This window comes from Schistocerca cancellata, unplaced genomic scaffold, assembly GCF_023864275.1.
Source record: "Schistocerca cancellata isolate TAMUIC-IGC-003103 unplaced genomic scaffold, iqSchCanc2.1 HiC_scaffold_718, whole genome shotgun sequence".
Lineage (NCBI taxonomy): Eukaryota > Metazoa > Arthropoda > Insecta > Orthoptera > Acrididae > Schistocerca > Schistocerca cancellata.
In genome coordinates, this window is record NW_026046729.1 from 16,897,269 (window position 1) to 16,910,225 (window position 12,957).

Consider the following 12,957-nt stretch of genomic DNA (forward strand, 5'->3'; position numbering starts at 1 on the left):
AGGCTGAAATCCTGTATCAATTTCTTCTATGTCAGTCTTTCTCATTTATCTCCATCCAGTGTAGAACTGCATACTGGTTCCTGCTGAAGTTGCAGATAACCTTTAGCTTCATTTATTGTACTCTGCTACCTTCCGAATTCCTAGGAGTGTATTCTAATCAACTCTGATGCTGTGAACACAGGTTTACCTTCCTCGCAACTATTTTCTAAGGTAAGTCAGTCTTGCCTCACGCGTTCCTACATTTCTCCAGAACCCTAGCATCTCTTTTCCGCGACTGATTTCTAACTTTTTTTCATTCTTCTGTATACATTTTGTGTCGTCCTGAATGCTGAGGGTATTCCGCCAGTCTCATTTAGCTTGCATATAAGATGGAATAGTTTTTCTATATCCAATTCACCCAAGGATCTCAATAATTCTGAGGGATCATATTCAAGTCCAGGAGCCTATTTTGGAACTAAGTCTTTCGATGCCCTGTCAAATTCTTCTCACAATATGTTATCCCTCATTTCATATTTAACTAAGTGCTGTACCCTTTCTATGATATTGCCTTCAAGTTCATTTACCTTACACAGTTCTTGTATATATTCTTTCCGCCTTTCAGCATGCGTTTCTTTGCTTAGCAGTGACATTTCATCTGAGCAGATCGTATTCGAAGACTGTCAGCAGCACTAAAATTAGTATCCTGACAATCACTGATGGCAAAGAAACAGAAACTGAGTGTAAATCTGTAACGCTGAAATCCGTATACAAACCTCGAGTTTCAATCTCGTGCATACACCAGTGAAATAGATGTAATGTCAGTGGCATTGAAAATTGTTCCAGGGCCATATGGAATCACTGTTAGAGCTAAATAGAGCTTCTCTTTTAACCGCAATACATCACTGTAGGTGAAAAACAGTAAAGATTACACTTCATGTTTTCCTTACAGGATCTGACTAAGTAACACAGACGCTTGTTAATGAAAGTGTGATCACACAGGTTTTCACATGAAATTTGTGTATGGAGTAAGGATTTTTTTATAGACATGGCACTGCATGTCATCTTGGAACGAGAGACATCAACAGAAATAGATGTTACTTCACGGAATCACAGGGACGTGTGTAGAGTCTCTTTATTTTACTGTTGAATAATAACTTAGCACACAGTATTAATAGTGGAGTAAAAAATCTAGGAATACTTGAGTAATTATGTGTAAGTACTACATCACCAGTAGACAGAAAACAATTTTATTCTAAGAAAGCGTTAACAACTTGAACACAGTGTTAAGGCAACATTCAGCAGGATCCAATTACGTACGCAAAGAGCTGTAGAGATACGCATAGACAAGTAAGGCCGAGCTTATCTTGGCTAGCATTAAAATGCTGTGGACCCTGGCGGGCTCTGTCTGTGATCTCGGACACACGCACACAGACACACACACACATACACACACACACACACACACACACACACACAAACTTAAGTCTGAGACACCCTCGGCAAACGAAATAGCGCTGCCGCACGAGTGGCCTCTTTAAAGTACACGTACTCCTTAGTGGATTCTCTCTTATGGAGATCGCGGATTCTTGAAACGTCCATGCTATCCTCCTCGTCCGCTGGACTCTGGCTAAGGTGGCGTGCTGCAACCTGTGGCGTTCGCTGGGTTAATCAGTGGTTTGGTATTTAACTAATTTGTAAATGAAAATGATAATCTCATTTTATTACATTGAGTGGTTACTAAATAAATTTTCTCACGGCTAAGGATTTGATCATGTTGCTAAAGAACTCCAAGTTAACGTCGTGTTAAAGTGTTGTCTGTAAGTTGTGTAAGTGTCACTAAATCACAGTTCATAGAACAGATTCTATACAACTATGGATTATGATGGAAACAGTTATCTTCAGCAAAATGATCATTAAAACCACAGAATATCAGCCGCGCACAACACTGACGTATGTTACCTGAAACAATATTCTTCGCAACTCGTGCGTAATTAATTTCGGCTCCATACATCAGCTAGAAAAGTTTGTAATAACGATCGTGCTGTGAGCACTGTTTTTAAAGAACCAATCTGATTCGAATTATTTTCATTAACATGAGTTCGGGACCACCGGTGCACATTTATTTTTACACATTTGTATTACGTTCAGTATTTATGTCTGCAGAGTTGCGTAATTTGAATTTGCCGCTGTGATAATTGTTAAGTTGGAGGCAGACAATTGTTAGAGACTTTCTATTGTTAGAGCAAATAAGTAAATATTTAAAATGTTTATTAAACGCTATAAACTATACTTTCATATTGTGCAGTGTTTAGGCCTCATTAAGCAAACATTTGATTTGTTTCTAAGGAAAACACAGACAAAAACGATACAAATCGCTATCATCAATGGCTGCGCTCGTTGAAGCGGAAAGAAATAATTAACACAGATAATGCTTACTGAGAGAGGAATTAAAGTTAGAAATAATTATTCACTCATATTTATAATAATAATGAACTCTATTTTCAAGTAGTAATTAACAAATAATTTCTTAACAGACTTCAGTTTGATGTGCGTCCGCAACTTACAAAAGCCAACCAACAAAAGGTAAAAACAAAGGAAGACAAACGCAGATCATAAAAGGAATATACAATTATCATTGTCTTTGTATGATACACATCGATATGTCTAATTACATCATAGAATATTATATAAATAATTAATATTTATAAGATTTCACTGTTTTTTTCATACGTTAGAGGCATAATTTCCTCTCGTCGCACTGTAGCCAAAAATTTATCACTTGGATGTTAAATGCCCCTTGGGCTGAGAAAAAAATTAGTTTATCTACTGTATAGTTTCTTTATCAGTCCATGTAATGCACGTAGATTTGCTACTCTCAAGATGCAAATGTTCAGTTTCAATGTTGTTTTAGACATGATAAAATTATAGTTGAATCGAGTACTTTAAATGAGTGTGGTGACTGTATTATCTCGGAAATAGCTTCGGATATTTACCGGATTAACTTATCCCCCACCCCCCCATTTGGGTTCACTGGACTCGGAAAAACGGGAATAAAACCGTCCAAGGGTCTTCAAGAAAATACAGACACCTACTTTTAACAGTCAGGCTTTATATGAATGTAAAAAAAAAAAAATTGCTGGAAAATGCAACTTTATGATTCTGTTGTAAGCATCTGAGATAACGAATGTTTTCTTATGGTGGTATATCATAAAATTTCCAAAGTCACTCATTTATCGAATGTGATAACAATTTGCCGCTGACGTCGTAAGACCGCCCCCGTGTTGTGCTGTTGGAACGCAGACAGGTAGTGGCTGCTGCTGGACCGCCCCCGGCCGAGTCGGTGGGGAGTCGGCTGCCGTCGGCTGCATCGTGGTTTGGATCTGCTGCTGGCTAGAAGTCGCGCTGCAGCAGGTCTTGTTTCTCCTTTCCCACGTCCCACAGTTTAAGACGGGTACGTGAAATGTCCAAATATAAGCATCAGTGACAAGATAATTACTATTCTCATCCTGTGGAAAAGTTTATTTGTGTCCATTTCACTTGCATTCACACGGATGGAATTAGACTGTTTTTGGAGTATGTTCTGTATTTTGTCACAGTTCAACACAATGTGGTGATTCACATGTAAGTTTATCACAATATGCACGTTTTGAGCACTGCACCGTTAATCATAGAAGTGTCCGTAGTGTGCTTCGTTTACTTAAGCGGAATGTAAATATTTTCGCGACGTGCTGCGTAGCCAACGTTGCATTATTTTTTTGGCGCGCGGCTGGCTGTACTGTCTGTCACATTAAATTTGGCACGCGGAGACGCTTCATATCTAACTACTAAAGGTCATCAGTTGAAATTATTTATTAATACAGTCAACAGTACTCAACGTTCATAGCGTTGCTGCTAACTTTGACACTCCAAGAGCGTTCATAAGGTTACGTGATCACAGTTTTTATCACTGTTCATCATTATTCACAGTGTAAATCACAGTTCTTCACGCGTCCACTAGTTCCTGCGAAACGCGTTTCACTGTTCTGATTGCTGTTAGTAGTTTTCCAGAGTACTTAACAGACAATCTATATGCAAATGACACTTTTCAAATAATGAAGTCTGGTTCACTTGCACGTAAGTTCATATTACCATGACTGAATAACAAAATCTAAAATTTTACACTGTCACATAAACATGAGACAATATAAAACTATCAGAATCTGCTACATTATCTTGACTATAAGATCATTACTAAACTGTCCAGATAACAGTACATTTCCATTTTTATTGCAGAAACATATATTTATACTCTTTATTTTTTATTGGGATTGTTATTTACCATGTTTTTGGGACAGATTTCCATGTTCGGTTTATCTAACAGGAATGTTGCTCATAAGAGCATTTTAAATGATTCCGTAATGAAACCGTGTACGTAAATCAGTACACGTTCAGATTTCGCTTCACTAGTGGTGAAAACAGTTTATTTTATTTTTTATTTATGTAATTTTTTTTCTCAGTCACACAGCTCACACACCACCAACACTCACTACGTGTGTGGGACTACATGACTCAATCTCATGAAAATATTTTTGTTATATCCATTCTTACACACGAACAAATATATTACTTAAGCATTTTAATCATTTCTATCCTACGTATAGGAAGGTAAAATTCCAACAACACTCAAGTGTTTATCAAGTTGTTTATCCCTTTTAGAGTAAAAATACATTTATTATGGGGATTCTCTACTCCTTGTTCAAATAATTCAACTACATTACAGTGTAATACTTGACATAAAAGCTTATAAACTAATACATATGTAATATTATCACATTATTAATGCTAATTATTTTACCAAAAACATATTTACAGTTATGGGATAGAGCACTTGCACTTCTGATTGGTCCATTGTATCTTCACTTCATTTTTCTTAGTCCAGGGGACCGAGTAATATGCTCTGCAATAGGTGTTGTGCGGATATACTTTCATATTATACTGGTTACCTTTTATGATTCCAGTGCGTTCAGTGAATACTTAGAGGTATCCGGATAATAATTCTGTTAATTGTCTAGCCTCTGAAGCATTAATGCAAGTTGCCTCCTGTACTTTCTCTTCTATTGTTGTGACGATGTCACTCACGTTGCTGGGTACATCGTTATTTCGATTTTTGTGACACATCTGTGGGTGCTTATGATCCAACACTAACTACTTCTGTTTGCTGACAGAAAGATTCATTTTTCTCATCAGCGGAAGGTTCGCACCGAACTCCCGATTCAGCATTAATGATATGGGTCGCTGTTCGTACTTAAGTGCACGTGTCCCACGGGCGGGATCAATTATAGCTTCCCTTTGCCGAAGAAACTCAAGACGCAGAAGCACCGGTATTGACAAGTTATCCATTAGTAGGAACGTGCATAATAAGCGATCATTTCCCGAGAAAACATCCACCTGTGTCTGGTATTTTTATACTCTGTGCATCTTTTCCCAGTGCCCCTATAACCTTAGAATTTGCAACTGGCAAAATCAGCAATCTACTTATCTCCGCTATCTTCTCGAAAAACTGCGTGTTCATAACTGATTCATTAGCACCTGTGTCAAGCAGAATGGTAGTTGTTACACCATTCACAGCTCCGGTGACACTTACTTGGATATTTTCCCTTTGTGGCTTATCAGAGACAGCAGGTTCCTGATATAGCTCATCTTCGATCCTGTTGCCATCCTGATACCATATCATGTTTATTTTTTGTTCTGTCGACCTATTGCCTTCATTGTTGGCCTCGGTCACCTGGTGAAGGCCTACAGGGACCGAAATTAGTTTGTTGGCTTCTGAATGTTTCGTTTTGTCTCCGAAGGTACCTCCACTATTCTGACATTTGGTGAGTTTTCAGTCGAAGGAGGCCTGCTTGGATCCCACCACGGTGGATATTGATTGCTTGGTATAGGTATAGCCTGTACATAATTTATTGACTGACCTAAATTGATAGAACTTTGCTGCGGCTGCCAATGACTTGGCCCTGGCTGTCGCCAATATTCACTGTCACCCCGCATATTTTTAGGCTTGTCTTTATATGGACTGTCTGACCTGTTGTCATTTCGTCTCTTTCGGTTGCTATTGTTATTGTTTGGGTTTTCATTGTGGTACGGCCTCTGATTAACATTCGGTATTTGATGTTCTTTGGCCTTTTAATAATTGCTGTTGTTATTATTAGGATAACCAAAATTTTGGTTCTAGGGATTCCTACTACTATTATTATAATTGTATCTTCCGTTATTATAAGCTTTACTTTTATTTTTCTTTGGACAACCTTCACCCCTATTTCCATTATTTCCATTCCATGAATTTCTTCTATTAGGACTATTATTATTGCTGATCACGTCAGAATTTTTTCTGGCGACTTCTTGCACTAGATCCAGTGAATCAATTACAGACAGATATTCTTTCAGATAGGTGTCTGTAACACTAAATAATTTTTCTCTAATATGTATGGGTAATGTAGCTTTTAACACTCGCAATAAGTCTCTGGTGGTTACTGGCTCATCCCAGTACCGGGTCATGTTAATATATTTTTCAAAGTAGTTTCTTAAGGAACCTGACTTCGGATTGTACATTTCTGCATTGTAAACAATTTTACGGAGTCGCTCTTGAGTAGACCAGAGTTGATCAAGGAACGCCTTCTCAAAGTCGTGGAAAGTTTTGCAAGTTTCTGCTGCATTTAATGCCCAGAGCGACGCATTACCAGAAATATGTGAAACCACAAACTGTACTTTCTGTTCTTCCGACCATGATTTTGGAAGAACACTTTTGAAGTTTCGAATGAAAACTACTGAATGTATGTTTTTCTTGCTTTCTTCGTTAAATATTTGAAACTGTCTATGCTTAATTAGGCTTTCTCCATGCAGCAAAGTAGTTAAGTGCATGGAGTTGCTATCATTCGCAGGTGGTGTGGTTACTTTAATGCAAGCACATTCTATTCCACTATTATTGTTCCTTGGTGTCACATATTGCTCTGGTAATATCAGTTGATTACCAAAATTTGGTCTTCCTTCTGGTGCATTAAAATTCGCCATTAGATTATCTGCAATCTTTCCCTGTCAGTACCAGTGTTGTCAGTACTGCACACTCTCAGATTTTCAAAGTTTTGATTTTCAGAGCTCAACGCCCTGGCTACTTCTGTTCGGACTTGCTTTCGGATTTCCGAGGGAATTTCCTCCTGCATTATTTCCACAGCGGGAGACAAGGCTTTGAATTGGTTCTCTAGTCTATCTACTTCAGTCTGAAGACTATTGACCTGAACTGGAATGTTTGTTAACGGTTCAATAGTGGCTTTTTATTACATCGACATCCTGCTTAAAATGGGTAGTAATAGCATTATCACGATCGACCAACACTTGAATTATCCTACGCTCTTTCCAGAAAAATATTGTTTATATTTTCCATAAATTTCTTTTCCTTTTCTTGGTCCCTGAGCTCCTGTTGCTGTCTTTCTATAAGCTTTTCCTGTCTACGATTTTCCTTTTCCTGCTGAGGTAGTCTTTCACGCTCCTGATCTATAATAGTAAACTTTTCAAAAAATGCTGTTAGCATATCCTGTATCGACATAGCTTCAGCATTGCTAACTTCTACATCTTGCTCAGAAGAAATATTGTCATTAATTCCTAACTGGTTGAATGCAGGAGTGTCAGTTTGTTTTACAGGTCCTCAGTTTTACTATCACTCGGTACATCAGTTACTAAATTATCATTCATGATTAAATTTTCTAATAATTCGACAAAAATATGGGTATATTGTTCTACCTGAGACTCTGATGGCATCTCTGCATCAGTATGCTCATTCGCTTTATTTTGTTTCTTTTGTTTTAGCATTGTATCACCAATATAGCACAACAAATATATAAATCACAGACAAGCACCAATCGATACAAAATAATCTTATGACTAACACATATACACAAATAAAACCTAAAAAATTATTCTCGCAGCCAGAATATTTAATTATTACTACTTATAGCTGGAAAAAAAAATTTATTTTAAGATTGCGCACGCAGCGATTGTTGTATGTGTGCTGCAGTATAATTAAAGAATATGAACATCTGTTTCTACCTGTGTGAGGGTGGTGGACTGCAGTGCTTGTATGAAGTTACTCGTGTGTCTCGCACCAGCGCAGATACACATTCGTACAGCAGTTCGGTAGGATGATGTCAACGCTCATGAAACAAGCAAATATTCAATGATTAATAGTTTGCTTTGGTACCCCGTACTTGTAATAGATCACAAATTCAATTATTAAAATAAATAAATGTGCATTGGTGGCCCCACGTTGGGCGCCAGTGTGGCGTTCGCTGGGTTATTCAGTGGTTTAGCATTTAACTAATTTGTAAATGAAAATGACCATCTTATTTATTACATTAAGTAATTACTAAATAAATTTTCTCCCGGATAAACATTTGATCATGTTCCTAAAGAACTCCAAGTTAACGTCGTGTTAACGTATTGTCTGTAAGTTGTGTAAGTGTCATTAAATCACAGTTCATACAACTTATTCTATACAACTATGGATTATGATGGAAACAGTTATCTTCAGCAAAATGATCATTCAAACCACAGAATATCAGCCGCGCACAACACTGACGTGTGTTACCTGAAACAATATTCTTCGCAACTCGTGCGTAATTAATTGCGGCTCCATACATCAGCTAGAAAAGTTTGTTATAACGATCGTGCTGTGAGCACTGTTTTTAAAGAACCAATCTGTTTCGAATTATTTTCATTAAAATGAGTTCGGGACCACCGGTGCACATTTATTTTTACACATTTGTATTACGTTCAGCATTTATGTCTGCAGAGTTGCGTAATTTGAATTTGCCGTTGTGATAATCGTTAAGATGGCGGCAGACATTTGTTAGAGACTTTCTATTGTTAGAGCAAATAAGTAAATATTTAAAATGTTTATTAAACGCTATAAACTATACTTTCATATTGTGCAGTGTTTAGACCTCATCAAGGAAACATTTGATTTGTTTCTAAGCAAAACACGGACAAAAACGCGATACAAATCGCTATCATCAATGGCTGCTCTCGTTGCAGCGGAAAGAAATAATTAACACAGATAATGCTTACTGAAAGAGGAATTAAAGTTACAAATAATTATTCACTCATATTTATAATAATAATGAACTCTATTTTCAAGTAATAATTAACAAATAATTACAATTTCTTAACAGACTTCAGTTTGATATGCGTCCGCAACTTTTAAAAGCCAACCAACAAAAGGTAAAAACAAAGGAAGACAAACGCAGATCGTAAAAGGAATTTACAATTATCATTGTCTTTGTATGATACAAATCGATATGTCTAATTACATCATAGTATATTACATAAATAATTAATATTTATAATTTTCACTGTTTTTTCATACGTCGAATACATAATGTTTATAACTGTTAGAGGCATAATTTCCTCTCGTCGCACTGTAGCCAAAATTTTATCACGTGGATGTTACAAACGGTAGGGTGCAGTCTGAAGTGCTTTGTTCACGGTCACATTCTGCGCCCACCTCCCCATGTCAAAACATACGACAACGCATTCGGAGGGAACGGCAGTTCAAACTCGCGTCCCGCCACCCTGACTGAGGTTTATGTGATTTCCCTAAGTCGATTTAGGTAGATGCTGGGATGCTTCCTGTAAAAGAGGATGGCCGACTTCCTTCCCCAACTTTCCATAATACGATGTGACCTGTGACCTCGCTGTTTGGTACCCTCCCCCTTATCAACCAACCAACCAACATACGGCAACACCGGCGACGTCTGGGATGTTCCCATGATGACTTCGGGCATTGGCTCCGGTGACGGTGCTCTCAGTGCTAACGATACTGGTATAAGCGGTTGCTCAGGAACGGGTGACGGAGCCTTTGATCAGGGTGACGGTAGAAATAGACCTCCCCCTCTGGTGAACCGGCAGCAGCAGGTAATGTGACGCCCAATGTGGACCGTCTCAGAGGCGATGTTGTGGTGTCATGGGGGCCACCCGGTCTCCCACGCGAAGCCAAACTGACCAGTGTACCTCGAACAGAGGTAGTCTTACATGCGGATTTCGCATGGGTGGCGCCCTCCAATCCCCCCACACCCCCGCCCCTGTAATCCATTTAGGGCTACGTCCAAACTGCGCTCCCAGATTGCTACATCTGTTCGGATGAGTCGCGGCGGCTGTATGGGTTGATATCCAGGTAGAGGACGCAGAAAGTGTCGCAGTGCTCTAGGCTGGCGACAGTGGAATGGTTCCACCATACTCTTCTCAAAGAACGGTGTGAAATCGTACAAGGAGAGAAGCCGATCTAAGGCAACGTCGGACTAAGAGATGGAAACATTCCTTTTCGTCTGAGTTTCGAACATTCGCAATATGCTTTCCGCTTCAGTGTTAGATTTTGGATGAAACAGTGAGGCGAGGATGTGATGGGTACCATGGGAATCTCAAAATGTCGCAAACTGTTGCCATGAAAATTATGGACCACTATCAGACCCTAACATCATAGGCGAAGAAACTGTGGACAAGGCTGCGACAGTGCGAGATGTGGATGTGGAAAAACAATCAATGACGTATGGAAAAGGATTGTGAGCGTCAGCGACCAGCTGCCAACAAGCGTTGGCAAAGAGGTCAGCCAAATGCAAATGTATACGGGCCCAGGCATGCGACAGCGTCGGCCAAGGAGACAGCGACGTATGGGAAGCTACTTGGTGCATCGCACAGTCTGAACAGGGGGAAACCAGGCGGGTGACGTCACCGTAAAAAGACAGGCCAAAACACGTGTAAACAGGCCAGCTCTTTTGTGCTCGATACACACCAATGATCTGTAGGTAATAAACGGAGAATCTCCGAACGAAGCACTGAGGGGATCACTACCCGAGGATCCGCGTGATCCGTGTGTAAATGCCAAACACCAACCAAAACAGAGAATCGATGTCGAAAGATGTAAATATTACAGAGCGAGTTGGATGCGCAAATAGGTGGTGAATCTTGCCAACCTCGTCGTACGAATGTTATGACCTTGTGCAAAACGGGATCGGAAGCAACGGCTAGTAGCTAGTTACAGGAAAACCATCAACCGTCTGCTGTGCGACAACACCAATCTCGAAACACAGCAATTTCTCCTGATCGAATCCTGGATCCCGACCGGCAGGTGGGCAGAAAAAAGCTCTGGCATTAACGTGTTGATTCTTAGGGCGAAATGAATCTCGTAGTTGTAACACAAAAGGAATAGAGCCCAACATTGAATTCGAAGTGGTTCTTTATCTGGTGACGACACAGGAGGACTGAACAAGAAAAACAGTGGTTTGTGATCGGTGGCCAGTCAAATCTGGTACTGCAGAGCAAAACAGAATTTTTTTCACAGCATATACAATGGCCAAAGCTTCCATTTCTATCTGAGAGTACCTAGTTCGAGCAAGAATCAGCTTGTCTGAAGCATAAGCAATGGGCCACTCTGAGCCATCGGAATATCAATGAACCTCTGCTGCACCCAAACAGTTCTATGAAGCCTCTGGAGGAAGGACCAAGTGGAGGTCTGGTTGTTACATCACTAAGGAGGACGCAGACTGCAACATATTCTCAACAGTGGAAAATGCGGCTTCACGAGCCAGCGACTGGCGATACTGTAACAGCTATGCGATTGTCGCTGTCCCAGGCAAAAATTTATGGTAATGTGCGACTTCGGCTAGAGAAACCTGAAGTTCTTTGAGTGATGTAGGGCATAGAAGTTACACAATTGCAGAAAAATGTTGAATTTTGGATTTGAGACCCTCGCAAGAAACATCTAAGCCATGGCTGGCTCGTGTTATGCTTTGCATTAAACCTTGGTTGCTATTCTGTGATTAGTCTCCCGCGGTTATCGCAATTATGCTGTTATCCTCTCTCTCTGAGAGTTGCAGCAGTAGCGTGTATCGATATTCGCACCCTTGTACTATCTTTGACATCGCGCTTATAGTTTCCGGCTGTGCCGTGTGCGGGCAGTTGGTTGGTTGGTGTGGAGCAGCGAGGAAATCTCCATGGCGCGTGTCTGGCCGATGCCGCTGGCGGCGCCCACGCGCGGTCCGAGTGTGAGGGGCTGTTCCCATTGCTACGAGGTCCTTGGCTCACCGATCCTGGACACGAAAGTTGAGTCTTTGCTTAACCTAGCAGCCAGCCCCAACTATTCACATTGTGCCATTTCAATTTAGTTGTTGGCTGTTGGGACATTCCTGTGAGCAACAACGTCAGTTTTCAAGTTGGCGAAATTGTAGCCGCCCTCCTGTGGAGTTTGACTTATCATGAGTATTATTGCATTTAAGTGCACCAGCAAAATCTTCTGCCTTGTGGTCGTTAATGTTCTGGTTACCTGCCCTGGCCACTGACGTAAATTAAGGCAGTGTATTTTCCTCGACTTGTTGTGGCTGTTGATAAGGAACTAAAAAATGTTGTAATCTAATCTCAAAGATAAAAGTAGAAAATTTGTTCGACTGTCATGCCAGAGGAATACTCTAAAAAACTTATTATCATTGAGAGACAGAGGACTAATTTCGACATTCTTTTATTACTTCTAGTATTAACTACCTTTTATTCTGATGTGCTGGCGTAAAGACGTAATGTATAGTTTCATGTCTATGTGTGTGTTAAATGAAGGTGTTAAATGATGAAAAATGTGTTTTATAATTTCTGTCAAGGTCAAGCCTAAATCCCATATCAATGGAGCATAGATGATGCTGTTAATTCGAGACGGCGAATTTTAGATGGAGGCGACGATCTTCACAACGGCGCAGCTCAACAATAGAGGTACGTGATTGTGCTCACTACTTTGCTTTGGTGGCCGCTAAGATTAATTTCGATGTGTTTTTGCCGAGACATTCAGAACCTGCAATCTTCCTTTTCGTATAAAAATAGGAGTCCGATTGGAAAAGAAATATTCTTAAATTTAAATAATTGCAATTCATTTACCCAGGCCACGGGGAATGATAGAAAGTACGTGCCTCT